Below are 26,199 nucleotides of genomic sequence, written 5' to 3' on the forward strand. Positions count from 1 at the left end.
GTGATAATATACTCATAGACTCAGTACAGTAGCAATACTTATTATTTAGCTAGGTAAAAAGTGGCAAACTGGAAGTGTCCAGTGAGCCACTCACTCCTCCATATGTAATATCTTAAATAAGTTACATTTTTAGCCAGTAGCCTTTTTTCCAACTTGTTAGCTTTTGAAGTCCTCCTAAATATTTAATTTTGTTTGAATCCCTTTTGAAAGTTTTTAATTATTTTATTTATTTTTCATCATTAGAAGTACACTTCTAATCCCCATCACCTATTTTACCCATCTTGCCCACCCACCTCCCCTCTAGTGACCATCAGTTTGCTTTCTATAGTTAAGAGTCTGTTTCAGGGCGCCTGGGTGTCTGACTCAGTTAAGTGTCTGACTCTTGATCTCAGCTCAGGTCTTGATCTCAGGGTCATGAGTTCAAGTCACATATTGGGCTCTGCACTGCACATGAAGCCTATATAAAAAAAAAAAGAGTTTGTTTCTTGGGGGGGCACCTGGCTGGCTCAGTTAGTAGAGCATGTAACTGTTGATCTCAGGGTCATGAATTCAAGCACCATTTTGGCATGAAGCTTAGGTAAAAAAAAAAAAAAAAAAAAAAAAAAAAAAAGTCTTTCTTGGTATATCTTTTTCCCCGCCTTTGGTCATTTGTTTTGTTTTATTAATTCCACATATGAGTGAGATCATATGGTATTTGTATTTCTTTAACTCACTTATTTCACTTAGCATTATATTCTCTAGCTCCGTCAATGTTGCAAATGGCAAGAGTTCGTTCTTTTTGATGGCTGAATAATATTCCATTGCATATGTATACCGCATCTTCTTTATCCATTCATCAGTCGATGGACACTTGGCATTTCCATAATTTGGCTATGGTATATAATACTACAATAGACATTGGAATGTGTGTAACCCTTTGAATTAGTGTTTTTGTAATTTTGGGGTAAATAGTAGTGTATTATAGGGTAGTTCTATGTTTAGTTGTTTTTTTTTTTTAAGTTTTTTTCTTTAACGCTTATTTTTGAGAGAAGGTCGGGGGCAGAGAGAGAGGGAGACAGAATCAGAAGTAGGCTCCAGGCTCTGAGCTGTCAGCACAGAGCCCGACACGGGGCTTGAACCCACCAACCCTGAGATCATGAACTGAGCTGAATCGGAGGCTTAACCAACTGAGCCACCCAGGCGCCCCATGTTTGGTTAGTTTTTTGAGGAACCTCCATACTGTTTTCCACAGTGGCTGCACCAGTTTGCATTCCTACCAATAATGCACAAGGCTTCCTTTTTCTTCACATCCTCACCAGCACTTGTTGTTTCTTGTGTTTTTTATTTTAGCCATCCTGACAGGTGTGAGGTGATATCTTATTGTAGTTTTGATTTATATTTCCCTGATAGTGATGTTGAGCATCTTTTCATGTGTCTGTTGGCCATCTGGATGTCTTTGGAGAAAGAAGATTTTTTTGTTTTGTTTTGTTTTGTTTTGTTTTGTTTTGTTTTTAGTGAGAGAGAACTCCAGCTGGGGAGAGGGGCAGAGGGAGAGAGAAAGTGAATCTTAAGCAGGCTCCATGCTCAGTACGGAGCCTGTCATGTGGCTTGATCCCATGACCTGAGTTAAAATCAAGAGTCGGACGCCCAACTGACTGAGCCACCCAGGAGCCCCAAGAAGTTATTTTTATTTAGCTGCCAAGATCTATGAAACGTAATAATAGAGACTCTCCTTTAAAGTTTTGGCATTCAGTATAGGTGAGTGCTATAAAACTAAACATGTGACTGGTAAACTGAAATAAGGATGTCCTTCTTCAGCAGATTTGAGTAATCATTTGGTCTGGAAATCATTTCGTCCAGTATAGGAAGATGTCTTCTAAATTTCAAAATAAATGACCTCTTATTGTCTTAGCAAAATAAAATCTATTCTGATCTCATTTTTTACAGAAACCCAACCCAAGATTATTTGGGAAACCACTTTCTGTATTAAAAACACACATTTCTTCCTTTAATAAGCCAAAGCCAGCATTTTTTTAGTGTCAGGGTGACTTTAGCATTTCTTTTCCTTTGGCCTATTGCTGAGGTGGCAAGGGTAAATTGAGAAACAAAAAAACTGAGACATTTTATGCTGGAAAGAGCATTCTTATAAATAAGCCAAAATTTTTCGTTTGTTGTATTTCTTTTTCTTCCCTCATGACAAGAGAGAAAAAATTCAAACCCTAACCTATCAGTAGGCTAATAATTCTTTAAATATTGGTCATGATAAAAAATAATGTGGACATTAGGGGCGCCTGGCTGACTCAGTCCATGGAGTGTGCGACTCTTGATCTCAGGGTTGTGGGTTCAAACTCCATGTTGGGTGTAGAGATTACTTTAAAAAAATAAATCTTATGGGGCGCCTGGGTGGCTCAGGTCATGATCTCACGGTTCCTGAGTTCAGGCCCCACATCGGGCTCTGTGCTGACAGCTCAGAGCCTGGAGCCTGCTTCGGATTCTGTGTCCCCCTCTCTCTCTGCCCCGCCCATGCTTGTGATTTGTCTCTGTCTTTCAAAAATGAATAAACATAAAAAAAAATTTTTTTTAAGTAAATCTTAAAAAAAAAGGTAACGTGCCCTTTAAAACCGACGTTTTCTAAAATTGAAGTCCAAAGTTAGTGTGCAATTCCCTTCTCTGCTGCTAGGTGGCAATTAATGCTTTGGAGAGAAAAAAATCTGCCCCCCCCTTCCCCACCCAAAAAGATACGTGCATTTTCTCTTCCATAAGGTAAGAATTCTCTTAAGGATAATATTCTCTTTCCTGTTTTGTTTTGTCCAAGTGAATTTACATTCACCTTTTCCTTTAATTGTTAAGAATAACACATACAAATCCAATGCAGATTGCTATAGCTAGGGAAGAATAGATCATATCTTTGAAAGAGGGTGGTTTCCAAAAAGGAGTGTATGTTCATCAGTGATATAGAGTAGGAAGTGGCTATAATTTCCCTGCGACATTTCTTTTCTTTTTTCAGTTTTACTAAAGAAAATTTCCTGTGGAAGGAATTATAACTGGCCCATGCCAACTTTATGCCAAATGTAATATAATTAACTATAAAACAAAAATGGAGAAAGAAAATAATTTTTAAGACCTAAAAGCAATTCCAGTGTTGCAAAGCTGCTTTTTCAGGTCAACTACAGGAAAAACAATAAAAAGATTCTTTTTTTTTTTTTTTTTTTTTTTTTTTCAACGTTTATTTATTTTTGGGACAGAGAGAGACAGAGCGTGAACGGGGGAGGGGCAGAGAGAGAGGGAGACACAGAATCGGAAACAGGCTCCAGGCTCCGAGCCATCAGCCCAGAGCCCAACGCGGGGCTCGAACTCACGGACCGCGAGATCGTGACCTGGCTGAAGTCGGATGCTTAACCGACTGCGCCACCCAGGCGCCCCAAAAGATTCTTTATCAGAGTCACAGACTGGTACAATATTAAAAAAACAAACAAACAAACAGCAAACCAACAACTTTTTTTTTTTTCAGACAACCTATTCAGGTTTACCTATTCCTAGCAAAATTATTTAAAGACTGTACATAGTTTCTGTGTATGTTTACATCTAGTGACTCTGGTCTACATCCTTTAAAAAAATATGCTTAATCGTATACATTGCTTTTTGTGACCTTCCTTACCAAAAGGATATATATAGTGGGTGTTTGCTTCATAAAATTCAAAATATCAAATCCCTATTCAAGGAAGACTCTCAGTTTGGGTCTTAAAGCAAAAAGACACTCCCCAGGCTGAACTTAATGAAGCCTAACACCAAAAAGAAAAGCTGTTTCTGGCATTCTAGGCTTTCCCTGCATCCAGATGGCCTGTCTGTAGCCTAGCCAGAACCAGACCCTTCCTGCTGCCTTTTCTGCTGGCCTTGGATGACAGCCCCAGGCTACACCGGCTTCCATACCCCTTTAACTCTTCAATGTCCAAGCTTTTTAAGAGACTGGACTTCCAGTGTGAATTGGGTTGAAAGAGTAAATCAAGTTTTAAGCTTAAAGTTTAGTTTATAAAATATTTATCCACATCACCTTCCACCCGGCCCCTCCCATAGGCTTCCTCCCCGGGTAGCTCAGCTAGCCAATTGGCATCAGAAGAGCACCGTTTGGAAGGGAGTGTGTGTGGGCAGCTTGCAGGTGAGGACAGGGCTGCCAAGGCAGACCATGCGGTTTGTCCTGTGCCTACACCCAATACCTGACTTGTGTCTTTCCAGAGCATGTGTATACACACAGCAGTTCTGCTGTTTAGGGTGTGGGTAACTTTAAAAAGTATTTTTTTTAAATAACTCTCTGACAAGACTTAGGTTCAGCAAACAAGAAATGCATAAATGGGAGATATAAAATGACCATGCATGGATTTAAGTGAGAACGTCTCTGAAGAAGTCGTGCCAGAAAAACCTACTCTGTGTTTCAGAAGTGCCCTTGGAAATCTTAACTGGTAGCAGCCATTGTTTTCATCGTAGGTTTTCAAACGTTTGTGTGTATATGAGCATTTCACCAGAAGGGAATACACAAAGCTGACTTCACACTCCAAGGCAGAAATCCCCATGGTTTTGCTTTTCTCCACATAGACAGATGCTATTAACTGATTTATAAGGGTGTTTCTAAGTTGGTCAGAATAGATATTTTTGCATGAAAGCCTATGACTCTGTATCTTTTGCCTTATTTTTGAATCTCATTTCTTAGTTCTGTGCTCCCTATTATTTTTAATTATTATTATTATGCCTGTTGCCAAGCTGTTTTACTTTCCGCAGAGTTGATTAGAGACCTGAGAAATCTAGGCCAACATAAAGTCCTGGTTTCCAGGTCAGACTACATGAACAAAGGGGGAAAAAAAGGCAAAAGTGCTAGCTTTCACAAAGCTCTTAAAGAAAACAAAACCAAAGCAAAAAATGCAAAGGAACCTAGAGCCTTAGCGAGTGGAGTTTAAATCTTCTTCTTCTTTTTTTTTTTTAAGTTTATTTATTTTGAGTGAGAGGGCATGAGCGTGAGAGGGAGAGAGAGGAAGAAAGGGAATCTCACTGCACTGTCAGTGAGGAGCCTGAGGTGAGGCTTAAACCCACAAACTGCATGATCATGACCTGAGCCAAAATCAAGAGTTGGATGCTTAACTGACTGAGCCACCCAGGCAAGTAGAGAGTGGAGTTTAAAAACAGGAACCCATGGAAGGAAACATGACAGGATAAAAAACTATACAGCACTGAGATGAAAAGAAAGTATTTAAAAGAGCGAATAAAAATAGATTTTTCAGTGTTTAGCCCGGAGTGCTGCGGGTCTATGCCAAGCAATAGAATCTCTCTCCACAGCAGACAGACGTAAAAGGGGCACTGGGTGTGGCTTCCCATTTGTGGCTGCAGAACTAAAACACTTCCCTTGACCCTCTGCACCCAGCTCACTCTGTTCAGATCTTCCCTCACCTGATCTCAGCTTTACCACTTACTTCTCTGCATTTGCCTGGCCCACAGATGTTGTCTTCTGTGCCATGACCTTGTCTCCTTGCAACTAAGTTGATGAAAATTGGGACTCTCCATCCCACTATGTTGTCTCAGGCCACATTGCATAACATTCCTCCCTGTTGGACCCACTCCTCAGGATTCTCCTTTCCATGAAAAAAGCAGTGAACCAGATGGGCATTTAGGAGAGATTATGTCCTCAGGAGAGATAGGGTATCACTTATTATTTGATGCACATTTCCAGAATACAGGCTGAGATCACCTAAATCCATACAGAGCAAAAAGGGCCATCATTTCTGGTTGTAAATGTCTGTTTTTCAGCTTTACATATGCTACCTTACTAATGATTGATGCATTGCAATCGGATTTTCACAGAACGATAAAATACTACTCCCTCTAGGACGTCAATGTTAGAAAAAAAATTTATGAAAGCAAAAAAGGAACTAACAAATAGAGTTCAATGTCAATTTTTCTTAGAAAATCTGAAGAAAAGCCCAATTAGAGGGGAAGATTATTTTATAATAATTCATCTACTGTGGGTTTAATGCTCCTTTTTTTTTTTTTTAAATTTTTTTTTTCAACGTTTATTTATTTTTGGGACAGAGAGAGACAGAGCATGAACGGGGGAGGGGCAGAGAGAGGGAGACACAGAATCGGAAACAGGCTCCAGGCTCTGAGCCAGCAGCCCAGAGCCCGACGCGGGGCTCGAACTCACGGACCGCGGGATCGTGACCTGGCTGAAGTCGGACGCTTAACCGACTGCGCCACCCAGGCGCCCCAATGCTCCTTTTTTTAAAAAGTGCTTTTTATTTCTGTGAAGAGAATTTTACTTCCCTTTCATTTTGAGGAGAGGGACAAAAACTTGGGAACACTATCCCTGCATTCTAGAATAAAAAGAAAATTGCTGGCATGAGAAATGTTATGAATTTGTGAAAAACGATAGCTTTATTTCCTAATTAGAATATTGCATTTTTCTTCACTTTCCCCATCACCATGAGAGTATATATGTATATATATATATATATATGTGTGTGTGTGTGTGTGTGTGTATGTATATATATATATAAAGGCGTCCTTGCCTGAAAGCCTTTGACCAGATTTCACAATGCTAGTCCTGTGCTAATAAGAAGTCTTTATTTAGTTTCTGTCTTTCCAAACAAGCCTGTAAGTTTCTGACAGAGCAAATACCAGTTTGGTCCTCTCTGTCCTCTGTCCCTTGACCCCCAGCTGAAATCTGGCTCAGTCTGTTCACCTGAAAAGATGAAACTAGACCCTATTTCTGTAGCATATTTTTGTTCTGATGCAGGGCCACACAGAGCTGTGGAGAGTTCCAGGCAGGCCCAGGGAGGAGATAGAGATTGGCCGCCATCCAGTTCAGCTGGACGAGAAGTTCAGCTTCCTTGTCCTCTCACACACAGCCCCTTCCGTGCTGACCTTTGACTAGCTGGCAGTGCTCTTGAGCCCTGACCCTGCTGCTGCTCTGCCCACATTCTTCCTCTTCACCGCACTCTCAGTACTTCTTGGAAAGAGGAGAAAGCCAGAGGAGAAAGGGCTGGGGAGAGGAAAACTGCAAGTCCTGGATTTTTGAGCCTCTAAGGATTTTCTCTCCATCCTTGATAAGGGGTTCTGTAATATAAAAGGATGTCAACAGGGCCGCCTGGGTGGCTCAGTCAGTTGAGTGTCCAGCTTCGGCTCAAGTCATGATCTCACAGTTTGTGGTTTGAGCCCCTTGTCGGGCTCTGTGCTGACAGCTCAGAGCCTGGAGCCTGCCTCTGATTCTGTGTCTCCCTCTCTCTCTGCTCCTCCCCTACTCATGTGCTGTCTCTCTCTCTCCTTCAAAAATAAATAAAAACATTAAAAAATAAAAATAAAAAATAAAAGGGTGTCAACATATGACATGCAAAATTCACAAATACTTGGAGAATTTACCATGACCTATGCATCAGGGTAGATAGCTTACAAACCTCAGAAGAACATGCTAGCCCTTCTGCAAATATCCCATAGTCTTTTTCTAAACTCCATATTTAATGGAACATTTTGCAAATGGCTTGCTTCTTTTTTGTGGTTATTATTATCAGTACTTCCATTGTAGAGGAATAGATTCCAGGAAAAATTATGATGCATATAGACAGTGATCAAATAGCTTATAGAATTTAATGCTAATGCCGTTAAAAGTGCAAATGATTTTTTTATAATCGTTTGAATAATTTTGAAAGAGACCCAACCAATACATAACACCATCTATACCATGTTTAAAATTTAAGAAAAAGTAAATAATATGGAGTAACAATTGTAAAATTACCTTTATCATTGTAAAAGTAAATATTTGATTGTATTTTCCTGATTTTTCTTCCCCTTTGATGACTTTAGTGTCAGTGGCTCAGTTGCATGCTTGGCCTCTCTCCTCCTGCTAACTTTGTACAAACAATGCCCTCCCTCATTTGGGGGTGTCTATTACCCTTTCATCTGGCCTGCTCTATTTACCTTCCAAAAGCTGGCATTCAGCTGAAACCAGAGGAAAAAAAAATCTTTCCCCAGTTTGTTGGCGACTTGTTGAAGGCAATTGACTGCTTTTCAACAGAAAACATTTCCTTCCCCTATTGTGTCACCTCTACTCCTTAAAACACTCAATAAAGTTCTGGCTGAGCCCTTCTGTGATTGCCAGACAATGGCTTCCTTTAAAAAAATACTTAGAGGGGCGCCTGGGTGGCTCAGTCAGTTAAGTGTCCGGTTAAACATCTGACTTTGGCTCAGTCATGATCTCACTGCTCCTGAGTTCGAACCCCACCTTGGGCTCTGTGATGACAGCTCAGAGCCTGGAGCCTGCTTCAGATTCTGTGTCTCCCTCTCTCTCTGCCCCTCCCCCACTCATACTCTGTCTCTCTCTCTCAAAAATAAACATAGAGAAAAATACTTAGGGGCATTGAGGATGGCACTTGTTGGGATGAGCACTAGGTGTTGTATGGCAGCAATGAATCACAGGAATCTACCCTCAAAATCAAGAGCATACTGTATACACTGTATGTTAGCTAACTTGACAATAAATTATATATATATACTTATTATATATATTTATATATGCATATATTTATATATATAAATATATAGTACTTATATATAATGTAAGTACTTATCATGTATATATATACTTAGAAGCAACTGGTGTCACAGACATGGGTATTTTCTTAAGAAAAGAGTCATTGGGGCGCCTGGGTGGCTCAGTCGGTTAAGCGTCCGACTTTGGCTCAGGTCATGATCTCGCGGTCCATGAGTTCGAGCACCGCGTCGGGTTCTGTGCTGACCGCTCAGAGCCTGGAGCTTGTTTCAGATTCTGTGTCTCCCTCTCTCTCTGACCCTCCCCCATTCATGCTCTGTCTCTCTCTGTCTCAAAATTAAATAAATGTTAAAAAAAGAAAGTCATTGATTTCCACCCATAATGTCTGCACAATAAAAGGTACCATAGAACTAGAAGGGGCTTCCCAATCCTACCCATGAATTTTCCAGGGAAGGGAAGTGAGGCCCAGAGGAGTAAGAGTCTTGTCCAATTTCTAGAGTGAAGATTCTTCATTTTTTCTGTACCATGAATCACCTTGTCAATCTGGTGAAGCCTATGGACTCTCTCTCAAAATAATGTTCTTGAAAGCATGAAATAAAGTACATGAAGTCAAACTCTTTCCTTATACCATAAACAGATATTAATTCAAAGTAGATCAAAAACCAAATGTAGAACTTAAAATGATATAATTCTTAGATGAAAACATTAGTAAACATGAGTATGACTGTAGATTAAGGAATGGTTTCTTCTGTCTGTTTTCTTTAATGTTTATTTATTTTTGAAAGAGATAGAGCATGAGTGGGGGTAGGGGGGTGCAGAGAGAGAGGAAAACAGAGAATCTAAAGCAGGCTTCAGGCTCTGAGCTGTCAGCACAGAGCCAACACAGGGGCCTGAACCCATGAACCATGAAATCATAACCTGAGCCGAAGTCAAATGCTTAACATACTGAGCCACTTAGGCACCCCTCTTCTGTCTTTTTTAAAACAGCTTTATTGTGGGGCACCTGAGTGGCTCAGTCAGTTAAGCGTCTGACTTTGGCTCAGGTCATGATCTCATGGTTCATGAGTTCAAGCCCCTCATTGCATGGGGCTGCTTGGGATCCTCTGTCTCCACCCCCATCCCCTCCCCCCACTCAGTCCCTCCCCTGCTATGCCCCTCCCCTGCTATGCCCCTCCCCTGCACTCTCTCTCTCTCTCTCTCTCTCTCTCTCTCTCTCTCTCAAAAATAAATAAAAATTGGGGTGCTTGGGTGACTCAGTGGGTTGAGCATCAGACTCTTGGTTTCAGCTCAGGTCATAATTTCACAGTTTGTGAGATTGAACCACACATTGGGCTCTGTGCTGCCAACACAGAGCCTGCTTCAGATTCTTTCTCTCCCTCTCTCTCTGTCCCTCCCCACTCACGTTCACTTGCTCTCTGTCTCTCAAAAGAAATAAACTAAAAATAAACAAACATACATTAAAAAATAGCTTTATTGAAATATAATCTATATACCATAAAATTCATCCATTTAAAGCATATACATTTTAAGTATATTTACAGAATTGTGCAACCATTATCATGGTCTAATTTTAGGACATGATTTATTGATTTATTGAGTTTTAATTTTTTTTTTTTTAGGAATCTCTATACCCACCATGGGGCTCGAACTCACAACACCAGAGATCAAGAGTCACATACTCTTCTCACTGAGCCAGCCGGAAGCCCCACTTATTTATTTATTTATTATTTAAGAAAAAAAATGTTTTTTTAAATTTTTTTTTAACGTTTATTTATTTTTGAGACAGAGAGAGACAGAGCATGAACGGGGAAGGGGCAGAGAGAGAGGGAGACACAGAATTGGAAGCAGGCTCCAGGCTCTGAGCCATCAGCCCAGAGCCTGACGCGGGGCTTGAACTCACAGACCGCGAGATCGTGACCTGAGCTGAAGTCGGACGCTTAACCGACTGAGCCACCCAGGCGCCCCTAAGAAAAAAATTTTTAAACATTTATTTTTGAGAGACAGAGAGAGACAGAGCACGAGCAGGGGGGAGCAGAGAGAGAGGGAGACACAGAATCTGAAGCAGGCTCCAGGCTCTGAGCTGTCAGCACAGAGCCTGATGAGGGCTTGAACCCGTGAACTGTGACATCATGACCTGAGCTGAAGTTGGGTGCTTAACCAACTGAACCATCCAGGTGCCCAGCCCACTTATGTATTTTTAAACAATAAGGAGGATTTATTGGTTTATGTACAGACATGACCAAGCAGTGACACCAAAGTCTGGATTTTTCTAAGCCTACCTGTTCTTTTCTTTTTTTTTTAAATATTTCTATTAGATTAAATCACATGTTACATAATTCACTCATTTAAAATGTATAGTTCAGGGGCACCTGGCTGGCTCAGTTGGTTGAGCGACCAACTCTTGATTTCAGCTCAGGTTGTGATCCTAGAGTCATGGGATCAAGCTCCACATTGGGCTCTGTGCTGAGTGTGGAGCCTGCTTGAGATTCTCTCTCAGCCCCTCTGCCCCTTTCTAGCACTAGTGCTCTTTCTGTCCTTCTCTAAAATTTAAATCTCTAAAATTTAATTTTAATTAATTAATTAATTAAATGTATGATTCAATAGTTTTTGGTGTATTCACAAAGTTGTGCAATCATTGCCTAGGCAATGGTTTCTTAGATATGACATCAGAAGCACAAGCAACAAAGAAAAAAGGTAAATTATACTACTTCAAAATTAAAAACATCTGTGCTGCAAATAATACCATCAAGTCAGTCAACCCATAGAATGGGAGAAAATATTTGCAAATTATATATATGATAGGGGACTTGTATCCAGAATATATAAAGAACTCTTACTGCTTATAATTAAGGGCAAATGACCCAATTAAAGAATGGGCAAAGGATTTGAATAGATATTGCTTCAAAGAAGATATTCAAATGGGCCATAACCACATGAAAAAATACTCAGCATCATTAGCCATTAGGGAAATGCAGATCAAAACCACAGTGATATACCACTTCATACCCACTAGGATGCTATAATCAAAAAGATACAGAATAACAAGAGATGGAGAGGATATTAAGTCAGAACTGGAAAACATTGCTGGTGGCATAAAATTCTTCAGAAAGTAAAACATGGAAATATCATAGGATCCAGCAATTCCACTTATAGGTATAAATCCATTATAAATGAAAATATCCATCCACACACACATGTGTACAGGGATGCTCAAAGCAGCATTATTCATAAAAGCTAAATAGTTGGCATAACCTAAATCTACATTGATGTGAATAAACAAAATGGCACATCCATTGCAATGGAATATTACTTGACTGTAGAAGAAATGAAGTCCTGATACGAGGTACAACTTGGATGAACCTTTAAAACATTACACTGAGTGAAAGAAGCCAGTCACAAAAGACCACACATTGCATATTTATATGAAAGGTCTGGAATAGGCAAATTTATAAAGATGGAAAGTAGATTAGTGGTTGTCTTGGGCTGAGGGATGGAGGAGAGGACAATGGAGAGTGATTGCTAATGAGTATGGGTTTCTTTTCATGATGATGAAAATGTTCTAAACTTAGATTATAATGATGGTTGCATAATTCTGTGACTACAGTAAAGTCGTTGAATTGTTCACTTTGAATGGGTGAACTTTATGGCATATGAATTATATCTCAATAAAGATGTTTAAAAAATAGAATACATAAGAATCCAAAGGAAACCAATTCTATCGAAATAGTTATCAGAATATTGAAAAGCAAATATGATACTGTAAATATGTGCTTTAAAAATTTTTTTTTTTAATTTTAGGGTGAGGGAGAGTGTGTACACAAGTCAGGGAGAGGAGCAGAAGGGAGAGAGTTAAGCAGGGTCCACACTTAGTGCAGAGCCCAACGAGGGCTCGATCCCATGACCCTGAGATCATGACCTGGGCCGAAATCAAGAGTCAGGCGCCCAACCAACTGAGCTACCCAGGCGCCACTATGTGCTTCTTTATTAACGCATTAAATTATAAGATATAGCAGCAAATCTATTAGCTACCATAATTTTGAAGTAGTGATGAATGGACATGATATTTTGAGATACCAGCAACAAACGTAAAAGCAATAAGAAAATATCTGGTTTCTGTTGGTGAAACGTCTTAAGTACTGCTAATAATACTCTATGGTTTCTTGTCTTCAGTGATGATCAAAGGACTACATGGCACATTTAAGCCAACAAATGGGAAGAAGTAACAGGGCAGAGGTTGGGGAGATCCTTAATGAAATGCTAACTTTCAGTGGGCAATGATGTGATTTGTTTCCCTTCCAACTTCACTGACACCCTGAATTCTGTCTGTAGACCCCCTGGGAGCTTATCAAGAAAGGTAGTGAAAAGCTGGTTGAAAATCTTGGGGCATCTGGGTGGCTCAGTCAGTTAAGCGTCCAACTTTGGCTCAAGTGATGATCTCACTGCTCGTGTGAGTTCAAGCCCTGTGTTGGGCTCTGTGCTGACAGCTCAGAGTCTGGAGCCTGCTTCAGATTCTGTCTCCCTCTCTCTCTGCCCCTCCCCCATTTGCACATGCTGTCTCTCTCCCTCTCTCTCTGTCAAAAATAAACATTAAAAATTTTTTTTTTAAAAATCTATGCCTCATGACTTAGTCCAGTTCTCTATCTAACCCTACTCTTTTTTCTCTTTTAATAAAGGGGAATAGGTAGAAAAGACTGAATTTTCTAAGTTCTAAAAAGAGTGAGTCAGTTCTAAAAAGAGAGGGACCTGAGGTTTGCCAGCATGGGAATTTCTACAGAAAAAAGGATTCTGGTTATAACCCTCCCCTTCCTACTCTGTCCCAGCCCTCCCCTCTCCCCAACTAAATGATGCTATAATGCTTTTTCTTTTCAACAGAAGACCGTTGATTTCAAGAAATAATTGTAATTTAGAGCTCTAGAGTGGAAATGTGAATTTTGCAGTTTTCTGAGAGGGAATATTTTCAAGAGTTTGCCTCTGAATGCCTGGCAAAGCAGAAAAGCTGCTCGCAGAATCTGAATCGGTGGGAAATGGTGGGTAACCAAATTCCCACCACTGATTCTAGATTTTGCAGAAATTTAGCCACTTTTTGATTTACAGGGAAGTTTACCAGGGCATGCCATCATTAGAGACAGCTACTAATATACTTGTGGTCACTAAGAGGTGGGATGGAGGAAGACAGTCAAGTTTGCCTCTGTTATATTCACACAATAAATATCAGATGATTACAATATGTATACACAAAAATAGTAAATATTTTTTAAAAATGAGAATAGGAGGTGTGACATTTCTTCCATTATTTGAAATGTGGGGCAAGGAAGTTTTTGTGTCCTCATGTGAACTGTGCCTTCTTTCCAAACCACTTCCACCAGGTAATATGATACTGCCTGATAGAGTAGTACAACCTGGAGCATTGATGGGTGCCTGAGTGGCTCAGTCGGTTAAACGTCTGACTCCTGATTTCAGTTCAGGTCAGGACCTCACGGTTTGCGGGCTCTGGCTCCTATGATCTCACAGTTTCTGGATTTGAGCCCCATGTCAGGTTCCGTGCTGACAGTGCAGAGCCTGCTTGGGATTCTCTTTCTCTCCCCCTCTCTCTGTCTGCCCCTCCCTACCCCTCAAAATAAATTTTAAAAAAGAGAGAGATTGGCCATTAAGACTGGCAATCACTTCAACACATTTGTTCCACTTCAACACTGGAACTTTGGAATTGCCCAAAGTCACATAAGTAGTGATTGGTAGAGGTGGGATTTCGAAGTAGGAACTGGCTTCAGTCTTCCTCTCTACTCCATAGCCGTGTGTGTGTGTGTGTGTGTGTGTGTGTGTGTGTGCGTGCACGTACATGCATGGATGTGTGTGATGTATACTTACCCATACACACAGGAGTATGTGTGTGTGAACACGTGTGTTTATATATGTATGTATACTGACATGCACACACACACACACACACACACACACACTGGAACTTAAAAGTTTAGGCACACCATGATTTTTCTGGGTTAGAGAAAAAAGGATGTGTTTTTTTTTTTTTTTCAACGTTTATTTATTTTTGGGACAGAGAGAGACAGAGCATGAATGGGGGAGGGGCAGAGAGAGGGAGACAGAATCGGAAACAGGCTCCAGGCTCTGAGCCATCAGCCCAGAGCCCGACGCGGGGCTCGAACTCACGGACCGCGAGATCGTGACCTGGCTGAAGTCGGACGCTTAACCGACTGCACCACCCAGGCGCCCCGAAAAAAGGATGTGTTTTGACGATGGGGTTTTGTAGTTTTTTCTTTCATCAAAAATTCTCTGGGCAATCTACTTTGTGCACCAAACCACTAGAGTTATAATGACAGAGTATATAAAATTCACATTATCTGGAAAATCCAGGTTGAATAGCCATCAAGGTTATAGATATCACAAATCAAAAGGATTGGAGTTGCAATAAAAATGGACAGGAAATGGGAAAGGTCCAGAACAAGATCATTAGTTGGGATTCCAAACCAAAGCAAGATCATGAGGTCAGACCCTGGCAGTGGAGGTCCAGAGATCCAGATACACACTCAGAACAAGGATTAAGAAAAGACACCAGTCAAAAACCAGAAGAGAGGCAACCAGATGAGCTCAAGGCTCTGGGGGATGAAGGTGGGTAGCTGAATACCCAGGGCAATGCTCCAGTACCAGGAGCTCTCCGGGGTCTGATAGAGAGGGATTCCCAGGCAAGATAACACACTTGAGGCTCCCTAACAGCTTCTTCCTCAAGTCTGAAGATTGGTGGATTCTTTATTTTTTATTTTTTTTTATTCTGTTTCCAACAACTTCTTTTTTTTTTCAATATATGAAGTTTATTGTCAAATTGGTTTCCATACAACACCCAGTGCTCATCCCAAAAGGTGCCCTCCTCAATACCCATCACCCACCCTCCCTTCCCTCCCACCCCCCATCACCCCTCAGTTTGTTCTCAGTTTTTAAGAGTCTCTTATGCTTTGGCTGTCTCCCACTCTAACCTCTTTTTTTTTTTTCTTCCCCTCCCCCATGGGTTTCTGTTAAGTTTCTCAGGATCCACATAAGAGTGAAAACATATGGTATCTGTCTTTCTCTGTATGGCTTATTTCACTTAGCATCACACTCTCCAGTTCCATCCACGTTGCTACAAAGGGCCATATTTCATTCTTTCTCATTGCCACGTAGTACTCCATTGTGTATATAAACCACAATTTTTTTGTCCATTCATCAGTTGATGGACATTTAGGCTCTTTCCATAATTTGGCTATTGTTGAGAGTGCTGCTATGAACTTTGGGGTACAATTGCCCCTATGCATCAGTACTCCTGTATCCCTTGGGTAAATTCCTAGCAGTGCTACTGCTGGGTCATAGGGTAGGTCTATTTTTAATTTTTTGAGGAACCTCTACACTGTTTTCCAGAGTGGCTGCACCAATTTGCGTTCTCAAGATTGGTGGATTCTAATTGGGACAGAGTTTAATCCCTACAAGGCTAACCTGCACCTGCAAATTGGAGGAGGGGAGAGATGGAACAGAAGCTGGGGAGTGGGGAAGGAGATGGAAGTACTGGCAGCAGCGGCTTCAGTTGTGCAAGATCCCACCAAATCAATATTTATGTGTGTGTGTGTATATATATATATACACACAGAGTTACATATAGATAATAATATTAATAGCCACAGCAATAATAATAGCTGATGCTTATATAGCACGTGTTACTGTTGTTAGTACTTTACATATGCTAATTTATTTAATCTTCATAACACGCCTTCTAAGTCATACCATTATTATTATGTTCATTATGCAAAAAAGGAAACAGAAGCACAGAAAAGTTAAGTGATTTGCCCAAAGTCACATAAGTAGTGATTGGTAGAGGTGGGATTTCGAAGTAGGAACTGGCTTCAGTCTTCCTCTCTACTCCATAGCCGTGTGTGTGTGTGTGTGTGTGTGTGTGCGCGCGCACGTGCATGCATGGATGTGTGTGATGTATACTTACCCATACACACAGGAGTATGTGTGTGTGAACACGTGTGTTTATATATGTATGTATACTGACATGCACACACACACACACACACACCCATGTGTAGATACAGCGGTAAGCTGGAGGTTGTTTGTACTGACTTACTGGAGGCAAATGTGGACATCAGTGCTTTCAGTGGCATCATATCGGTAGCTTGAATTTGGTGTTGATGGGAGTATTTTATAGCATGGAAATTGCCAAAGGCTGTACACCAAGACTTTACTTATTTGAAGGGCTGACTTTACCAGAACACCACTGGGTTCACATATCGCATAGATATATTATAAACCACACAAACTAAAAATCCCCAAATAGAAAACAAAGTTTAAAAATACCAAAACTGCATAATAACTTTATTTTGACCTGCTTTCCTTCTCACTCAGAATGACTAAAAGATCAATTAAAAATATTTCTTTAGAAGATACTTGCTATAAAATGTTAAATTAAATTTCATTATAGGAAAAAATGCCTTGATACTGCTAGGTGGATAACATTGATAGGTCCCTAGAGCTGCTATGTTGCTAAAAGAAAAATACTGATTAAAAAAAAAAAAAGCAACCCTGGTATTCCTGGTGTTCCTGGTTGCTGTTTGTTTTTCGGTTAGACTCCTGATAGAGTCAACAATGGAAAAGATACATTACAATGTCTCTCTTAAGGCTTTTGATGAAATGTGCCTATGGGTTGCTGCTGTGAATCTTAATATGAAACTCATTGCCTCAGATCTGCACAACTTTTGTTGTTTCACTTAGTACAATCCTCCGGATGTGGATTAACTTCCTTTGCTCAATATTTATTGTTTCATTCACAATGAAATGGGAACCATAAGCATTTTAATAAGTGGGCTGTAAGGCTTCTAAATCTCACTCTAGCCTTAGAGTGAGCCCCATGTGCAGTAATCTGTTTTTATAATTTCCTACAGTGAAAATTAGACCTAAAGAGATGTTCTTGCCACCTCATGCAACATGGCAACAGTAGGCAGCCTGCACCCTTGGCTCCTCCTGGCCAAGTGAGCGTCAACAGTGTGCACAAGACCAGAGCTGTGGCCAGAGCCAAGATGACAGGAACAGGTTCTGTCCTGATATTCCAATTGCAATAGGGTGGCGGTGGTAGGCAATAATAGTACATGGAACTGGATGTTTCTTGCCTTAGCAAAGCAAAACATGTAAACTCTTCTAAGACTCATCTTACCCTGATGCCTCGCGTTCTGTATTTAACAAAAATGTGTTTTGGGTGAAATGGTTATCTGAACAAGATTCTGAGCACAGTCATTACTTGTAATCATGCTGAGAGCAATGGAGACCATGACTTCCCTCTGGGGCTATGACTGCAGCTCTCCATCTCAAAGGACAGAGCTGAACACACTAGGTTATTATTATTATTTCAAGTTTACATAAATAAAAAAGGGTCATTATGCATGAGTTGGAGGAAAGCAAAGCTCAGAGTAAATATGTTCATGTATTTCATAAACATTCATGTGTTTCATAAATAGTCAAGGAATCAAATCAAAATAAAACAGCACAACTTGATAGAAACATTATGCTGTTTTATCCCCAAACCAGTTGAAGTGAAACTGGTTAAAAACTTCATTTTCTCATATACTGCCTTTGGAAGCCCAAATTTATACCCGAATTACTCAGAAGCCCTAACATGCTAATGGCATATCCATTTATCTTGATAGATAAAGCTGTTGCAAAATCATTCATGAAGCCAGTTGGCCGGTGTTTTTTCCTTGCTTTATTGAACATAATGAATTGATTAAGATTGGGAAGATCTCATTACTAATGAGGAGAACCCTGCTTGTGCCATTTCAAGAAAACCAGAGAAGTGAAAAAGATTGAAAAGAGAAACAAAAAGCAAGCAGAGGATACTAGAGAATACAAGGTAACTAAACAGAGTTCAAAGGAACAAGCTTAGTCTGAATTTTATTCTTGCTGCCATGGGTGATGTAACTTAAACTTTTCATGGGAAAAGTGATCTTGAAATCTATTATTATTATTATTACTGCTACTACTACTATTAATTATGTTTTCTTATTCTTCTGTAAAGTAGAAAAATAGGGTAATACTAGGGCATAGATATATAGGTGAGGAATTACCATAAAGATTGCTTTAAGCACTTTCACATTCAGAGTTCAGTTTTTTCTTTAGAACATCCATTATTTCTCTGCAAAGAGCAGGAGGAAATGTCATGGATTTGCCTGTCCTATGCTACATTATTGATATATCTGAGGTTAGATATCTCAACACAGCATACACATACAATAATCCGAAAAGATATTGTTACCCACTAAGCCAGACATGCCTAGGAACATTTACAGCGAGACCACTCAACACTTAACAGTATGCACTCAACACTTAAAAATCTGACTTCAAGGATGCCTGGGTGGCTCAGTCGTTCATGTGTCGTTCTTTGGTTCAAGTCAACATCTCATGGTTTGTGAGTTTGAGCCCCACATTGGGCTCTCTGCTGTCAGTGCTAAGCTCACTTCAGATCCCCTGTCTCCCTCTCTCACTTCCCTTCCCCCACTCATTCTCCCTCTCTCTCTCCCTCTCTCTCTCTCTCAAAAATAAACAAACATAAAAAATATGATGTCAGTAACATTATTATTGGATCATTTGTATCCAGCAGATTTTACCCATAGTCATGGGTACTGCACTTAACAATTATTCTTTAATGGTTACAATGATATAATTTTTTAAGTATAATTATTGAAAAATGTTTAAGATAATTCTTTTGGATGCTTCTGGTGTTTAGAATCACACACTGAAGATCTTCTAATATAATTAGTTTTATACATACCATTATCAGTATGTGGCAGGTACAGGAAGAATAACCCAAGAAATTATATGCCTCTTTGAGAGTTCAGTTTAAAGTCTCTGTGCAACTGATTGGAGCAGATCCATGCAAAATCATCCCAAAGAGACATGAATCCTAGGCCTACAGGAATGGCCTGTTATTTGATGAAAGAGGTGGTGAGTTGTGGAAGCATAGAAAAAGAACAGTCTCTAGGACAAATGGTGGTGGTGTTCATCCAAGTGGTCTCCTGGGAGACAGTGTCCTAGCCAAATGCCTCTGAATATTGCAACTCCACTGACAAGGACATTCTCAAAGTGAACGTGGATCCAGGGAACTATAGCCAATGAACTTCCCGTGTTTTTGGCTTTCTTAGCACAATGTAGGTATGCCTAATGTGGAATTGATACATCAGGCTATGACTGCTTGACCTACTTATTTGTTCATTCATTCATTCATTCACTCATTCATTCATTGATTCATTCAGCCTGACCCCTTTAAATGTTGAATTGTTCTAATATCCCTGGTTCTGATTCTAGGCTCATTAAGCAACAGTTTAACTAGCATCTTGATTGTCTCCTTTAAAGAGAGCAGAATGGGCTAGTGGATGTGACCTGTTGCTGTGATATTTATTGCTCATTGCCAATTAATTAAGTGGCTTTTCTGGTTCAATGTAGTTTGGGCAGAATGAATTGTTAAAATATTAATTTCATTTTGTTCTCCATATATTTTCCCCCCACATTTCAGAAGGTAGTGAGGCTTTGTAATTCCTTTCCATGGGTATTTTAGCAGGACCAAAAATAAAAGCAGCTTCAAGTTAGTGGTTTTTCCCACCTTCTGGAAGAGCTAAGCTGATTGAACAGATGATGCTGGGTGTCCTGGAGAACAGAGAGAGAAACGATAGAAGAGAAGTAAGAGGCTGCTCCAGGAGCTTCCCCAAGGTAGGGCAGGGGGAAATTTCAGAGCCTGAGAAGGTATAAGACCTCAGGGGGAAAAGGCTTTATGGAATACTCAGGGAGGTTGGATTCTAGTCACTGAATACTACTGAGTCCCAAGCATCACAAAAGCCGCAGTCACCATTTTTGGGAGAACCCTTCAGACAATAGTGGGAGTCTGTGCAGTAACCACACCAACGATGCCTTTGCAAAGAATTACTTAGGTTGAATTTCCTCCAACTTACAGGATGGGGATTTGGAGTTCAAAGTAAATTGATTTAAAGAACAGAGAAATTTGAGGGGTACCTGGGTGGCTCAGTTGGTTAAGCGTCCAACTTTGGCTCAGGTCATGATCTCACAGTATGTGAGTTCAAGCCCTGCATCGGGCTCTCTGCTGTCAGCACAGAGCCCGCTTTTGGATCCTCTGTCCCCTCCTCTCTCTGCCCCTCCCTGACTGATGTGTCCTCTCTCTCTCTCTCTCTCTCTCAAAAATAAGTAAGCTTTAAGAAAAAAAAAAGAAGAACAGGGTATCTGGGAGGCTCAGTTAGTTGAGCGTCCAACTCTTAATTTTGACTCAGGTCATGATCTCCTTCAGAGATCAGAGCCTCCTTGAGATTAATTCTCCCTCTTTCTCTCTGCCCCTCCCCTGCTCTCTCTCTTAAAATAAAGAAATAAACTTTTTTTAAAAAAAGAGAAACTTGGCTTTTCTGGAATATCTGAGTGTGGCTGAGATTGTCATCCATAGCCCATCAGTCTTATGAGCTCAGTTAAGAGGAAATCCATGCTCAGTTTGCAACAAAATCAAGTTTTTCAGCTGAAAAGCTGAGGGCCAGACATTGGGCTATAGTAATAGGTGCCATTTTGTAAGGACTCTCAGAATCTGCTAGTTGCCTTCACTTCATTTCCTGAAGTGAGCACCTTACATAAGCGCGCGCGCACACACACACACACACACCTCTTTGCCTTTACCATATTTTGAAAGAAGCACTATTCTTAGACGAATTTTTATAATTTCGCCTAACTCTTCGAATATCTTTTAAATATTTATTTTTGAGAGAGAGACAGAGGGTAAGCAGGGGAGGGGCAGAGAGAGAGGGAGACACAGAATTCAAAGCAGGCTCCAGGCTCTGAGCTGTCAGCACAGAGCCCAGGGTGGGGCTCAAACTCATGAACCTCGAGATCATGACTTGAGCCGAAGTCAGATGCCCAACCAACTGAGCCACCCAGGCACCCTGCAACCCTTCAAATATTTAAATTATCATTTTATACAATCTATAAAGAGCTTGCTAAAATAATCTCCAAAGTAATAAGATTTGCCTAACATTTTCCATAGCATCTATTTTTTTTTCAACTTTAGTTTGAAATAATTATAGATTCACAGGAAATTGCAAATACAGTACAGGGAGGTCTGGCATACCCTTTACCCAGTTTCCCCCAGTGGTAACATCTTATACAAGAATAGTGTAATGTCAAATCCAGGAAATTGACCTTGGTACAATCAGTAGACTTTACTCAGATTCCTATTTCATATACGTGTGTGTGTGTGTGTATAAATGCCCAGGAGTATTGATTGTTGGTTCATGTGACAAGTATATGTTCAGTTTTGTAAAGAAATTGCCAAACCATTTTGCAGAGTAATTATACTGTTTTGCATTACAACCAGCAATATGTGATAGAGCCAATTTCTCGGCCAACATTTGGTTTTGTCACTATATTTTATTTTAGCCATTCTCATAGCTATTGTATAGTGAAATCTCATTGTGGTTTTAATTTGCATTTCCCTAATACCTAATGATGTTGAATATATTTTTACTTGCCACTGTATGTCATCTTTCTAGAAATGTCTTTCCATTTCTTTTGCCCATTTTCTAATTGATTTGTTTGTTTTCTTACTGCTGATTTTTGAGAGTTCTTTATGGCCCCTTACAGATGTTTGGTTGAGATATTTTCTGCAATACTTTTTGGGTTGCAAATACTTTCTCCCAGTCTGTGTCTTGTCTTTTCATCCTCTTAACAGCGTCTTTTTGACAGGTTTGCTCTTAAATTTTTTTTAATGTTTTATTTTATTTGAGAGAGAGAGAGAGAGAACAAGTGTGGGAGGGGCAGAGAGAAGTGGTGACAGAGGACCTGAAGCAGGCTTTGCACTGACAGCAGAGAGCCTGATGCAGGGCTTGAGCTCACAAACTGTGAGATCATGACCTGAGCCGAAGTTGGACGGTCAACCAACTGAGCCACCCAAGTGTCCCAACATGTTTGCTCTTAATAGAGCAGAGCAAACATTTTTAAGTTTGATGAAGTCCAATTTATCAAATTTTCTCTTATGGGTTATGCTTTCAGTATTATACCTAAGAAATCTTCACCTAGCCTTAGGTTCCACAGATTTTCTCCTTTGTTTTTATCTAAGAGTTTTCTAGTTTGACATATTAAATTAAATTTTTTTTAACATTTATTTATTTTTGAGAGACAGAGAGAGACAGAGTGGAGGGGGGCAGAGAGAGAGAGGGAGACACAGAATCCAAAGCTGGCTCTAGGCTCTGAGCTGTCAGCACAGAATCTGATGTGGGGCTCCAACTCACAAACTGAAGCTAGAGGCTTAACTGACTGAGCCACCCAGGCACCCTGACATGTTAAATTTTAATATATGCTCCATTTTGAGTTAGTTTTTGTATAAGGTGTGAAGTCTATGTTAAGGTTCATTTCTTTGGCTATGGACATCCAATTCCTCTAACACCATTTGCTGAAAAGACTATCTTTCCTCCATTGAATGTTTTGTACTTTTGTCAAAAATCACTTGGTTATATTTGTGTGGATTTGTTTCCCTATACTATTCCATTAATGAATGTATCTATCCCTTCGCCAGTATCTCACTGTTTTGTTTAGTGTAGTCTTCTCATATCAGATCCATTTTTATTCTTTTATTTTTTTAAGCTTATTTATTTTGAGGGAGAGAGAGAGCAAGTAGGGGAAGGGCAGAGAGAGAGGGAGAGAGAGAGAATTCCAAGCAGGCTCCACACTGTCAGCACAGAGCCCAACATGAGGCTCGAACCCGTGAACTGTGAGATCATGATCTGAGCCAAAATCAAGAGTAGGACACTCAACTGATTGAGCCACCAGGCGCCCTGAAATCCATTTTTAAAAAACATTTCTTGGGGCGCCTGGGTGGTTCAGTCGGTTGAGTGTCCAACTTCGGCTCAGGTCATGATCTCACAATTTGTGAGTTCGGGCCCCGTGTCGGGCTCTGGGCTGACAGCTCAGAGCCTGCAGCCTGCTTCGAATTCTGTGTCTCCCTCTCTCTCTGCCCCTCCCCTGCTCATACTCTGCCTCTCTCTGTCTCTCAAAATTAAATAAATATTAACAAAAAATTAAAAAAAAACATTTCTCTGAAAAATAGCTATCTTTTTCTTTGAGTGCTTATATATGCCAGGCATTGCTTTAAGAGCTTCATAAGCATAAACTTATTTAATCTTCACAAAATCCTATGAAATGATAATATTTAGGCCCATCTTATAGATGAGAAGTTAAGTAGCTTTCTTAAGATGCAGATTTGGAACTCAGGCCCACATGCTAGCCACCATGTTTCTGTGCTCTCTGAGGTGAGCATATTTTTATCTCCTCACAGAAATGCTTTTACTGGACTCTGCTCTGGCATTTTGTCACCAACCTACATTGAGAGCCATCATAACGAGCAGCTCAATGAAACTTACTGCACTTACTGGGCATTTATTGGGCAAGTTGATGAGGATGTGGTTCACTAGGTCACATGATGCCCTCTTTAGGAGGACAGATGGGAAAAATGTCTCTCAGATCTCAGTACCAGGAATAGATAGATTTCTCCTGAGTAAGTGGTTTGTTTTTATCTCTTGGACATGGTGAAATTGTATAAATGATTACATTTCCCACTTTGTGCTGGATGCTAAAAAGCTCAGAGTCAAATTTTCAGTCTATCTTTAGCAATGATGTGTACTCGATCTAATATTACGTCTGACTTCATCTTAGTTTTCTACTCTAACTTTCTTTTCTCCCTTATTTCCTCACTCACTTTTTTTCTTTAGTCTTTCTAAAAATCAAAATATACAAGTACGTAGTAGAAAATAAAATAAAATACAAAGCTTTTAACAACGGTAGCAAAACAAAGTGGCAGTCTCTGCCCACTCCTCCCCACCTGTGATTTCTGCTGTGCAGTGCCAACCATACTCACATCGTTTAGCTATTTTTTGTGGTGCTTATTCTGCTTTTTTTTCCCTTGACTTTTCAATTTAGGTATTATCTCATTTCCTATGGCATAGGGTAGGATTTTACTTTCTCATACCACCCTCTACAACACACACCCTTCAGCTGCAACCATCCTCCCATTATAATTATATGACAATTTTGGCTAAACTCATTTTTAGTGTTTAGATTATTATGCCTATGGAAATACTGTTCACAGGTGAGCTGCTCACTGTTCGCTTTGTATCTTACATAATAGTTTTGTTTTCCCTTAGGTTAATAATTATCTTTTTTTAAATTTCAGTTTCATAGGGCAATCATTAATGTCTACTCAAGTCCTCTGACAGAATTGTAAATTTCTCCTCCATCAGTATTGTGTTTGTTTGTTTGTTTGTTTGTTTTTCTCACAGACACCTCTTCTGGTGCTTTCCATCGTTCAGCTTAGGTCTGGACCGGTAGCTCTCTAGGCCAGCTGTCCAGCTGCCATCCCAAGACTTCCCTTTTACATCATTTTAGGAATTTCTTCTGCATCCTCTCTTTTGTTGGATTCTTTGTTTGCCAGGTCTCATATTTTCCTTTTGGTTTACTCACTTGGTTTGGTGGAGCTCATCCTGCAATAGCTTCCTGAGAAAAAGTTCATAAAAAATAAAATTTTTTGAGACCTAGCATGTCTAAAAATGCCTTTGTTTTAGCAGCACACTTGAATGGTAGTCTGGGTATAGGATTATAGGTTGGAAATTATTTTCCCTTGGGATTTTAAAGGCATTGCTTCTTTGTTACCTAGCTTTTCACCTTGCTCTTGAGAAATTTGATGCTAACACCTCCTACTCTCTGGAAGGTTTTGAGATCTTCCCTTCCTTCCAAATGTTCTGAAATTTCACATTGATACACCTTAGAACAGGGTCTTTTATCATCTATTGTGTGGAATGAACTCAACACAATGAACCCTTTTCAGTCTGAAAACACATTTCCTTCAGTTTTGAGAAATTACCATGTATATTCTTTTTTTAATGTGTGTCCTTATTTTCAGCATTCTCTCCCCTCCATTTTCTCTGCTCCCTCTTTCTAGTACTCTTGATTCAATTGTTGGATCACTTAAACTGATATAATTTTCTTCCTATCTTTCCTTTTTTTTTTCTTTTCTGGGAGATTTTCTTCACTCTGTCTTCTAACTCCTCTAGTGAATTTTATATTGTTAGTTTTTAAAGTTCTATCTGGTTCTCTGACTGTCCCCTTCCCCCATTCCTGTTTTTGTTTTGCTCTGTTTTTAAATGACATCTTGTCCTTGCTCTGTGGGTGCAGTATCTTCTCTTACCTCTCTAAGGATATTAATTTTGATGTTTGAAGTTTTCTTTTACTTCCTACATGTCATCTCCCGCTGAACTCTTTTTGTTTGTATTTCACATCAGTGACTTTTCATAAATGGCTGTCTATTCATATTAAAGAGTGAGACACTTAAATGCCCCCCCCCCCCTGTGAATAGGCAGAGCTTGTTGACTGTTAGGATTCACAGTAATTTAACATATCTTTTTGGGGGGGAGGGACCTCCAAATGTCATTATGTGAAGATCTTTTCTCTTAAGCTAGTCAGTCAGTCAGTCAGTCAGTCAGAGGAATTCTTTTGCATGGGAGTTTATAAACTGGCTTCTAGCCTTCTGGGAGCTTATCAGGTGAAAGGGACTGGAGGGTGGGGGTGACAGGAGTTCATCATTCCTTATAGAGACTTTCATTTAATCCTCTGTCTTCCACTGT

General features: G+C 40.0%; 1 long non-coding RNA gene across 1 annotated transcript in view; it reads left to right on the forward strand.

Annotated features, from left to right (window-relative positions):
• Window positions 1-20,239, forward strand: part of LOC115526147 — a 29,182-nt gene extending 8,943 nt beyond the window's left edge. Inside the window, exons 4-5 of the long non-coding RNA XR_003972558.1 lie at window positions 18,190-18,392; window positions 20,097-20,239. This is a non-coding gene — a long non-coding RNA (uncharacterized LOC115526147). The remainder of the gene's footprint in view (window positions 1-18,189; window positions 18,393-20,096) is intronic.
• The last annotated feature ends 5,960 nt before the right edge of the window (window positions 20,240-26,199 follow it).

The sequence above is a fragment of the Lynx canadensis genome, chromosome D1, assembly GCF_007474595.2.
Source record: "Lynx canadensis isolate LIC74 chromosome D1, mLynCan4.pri.v2, whole genome shotgun sequence".
NCBI lineage: Eukaryota > Metazoa > Chordata > Mammalia > Carnivora > Felidae > Lynx > Lynx canadensis.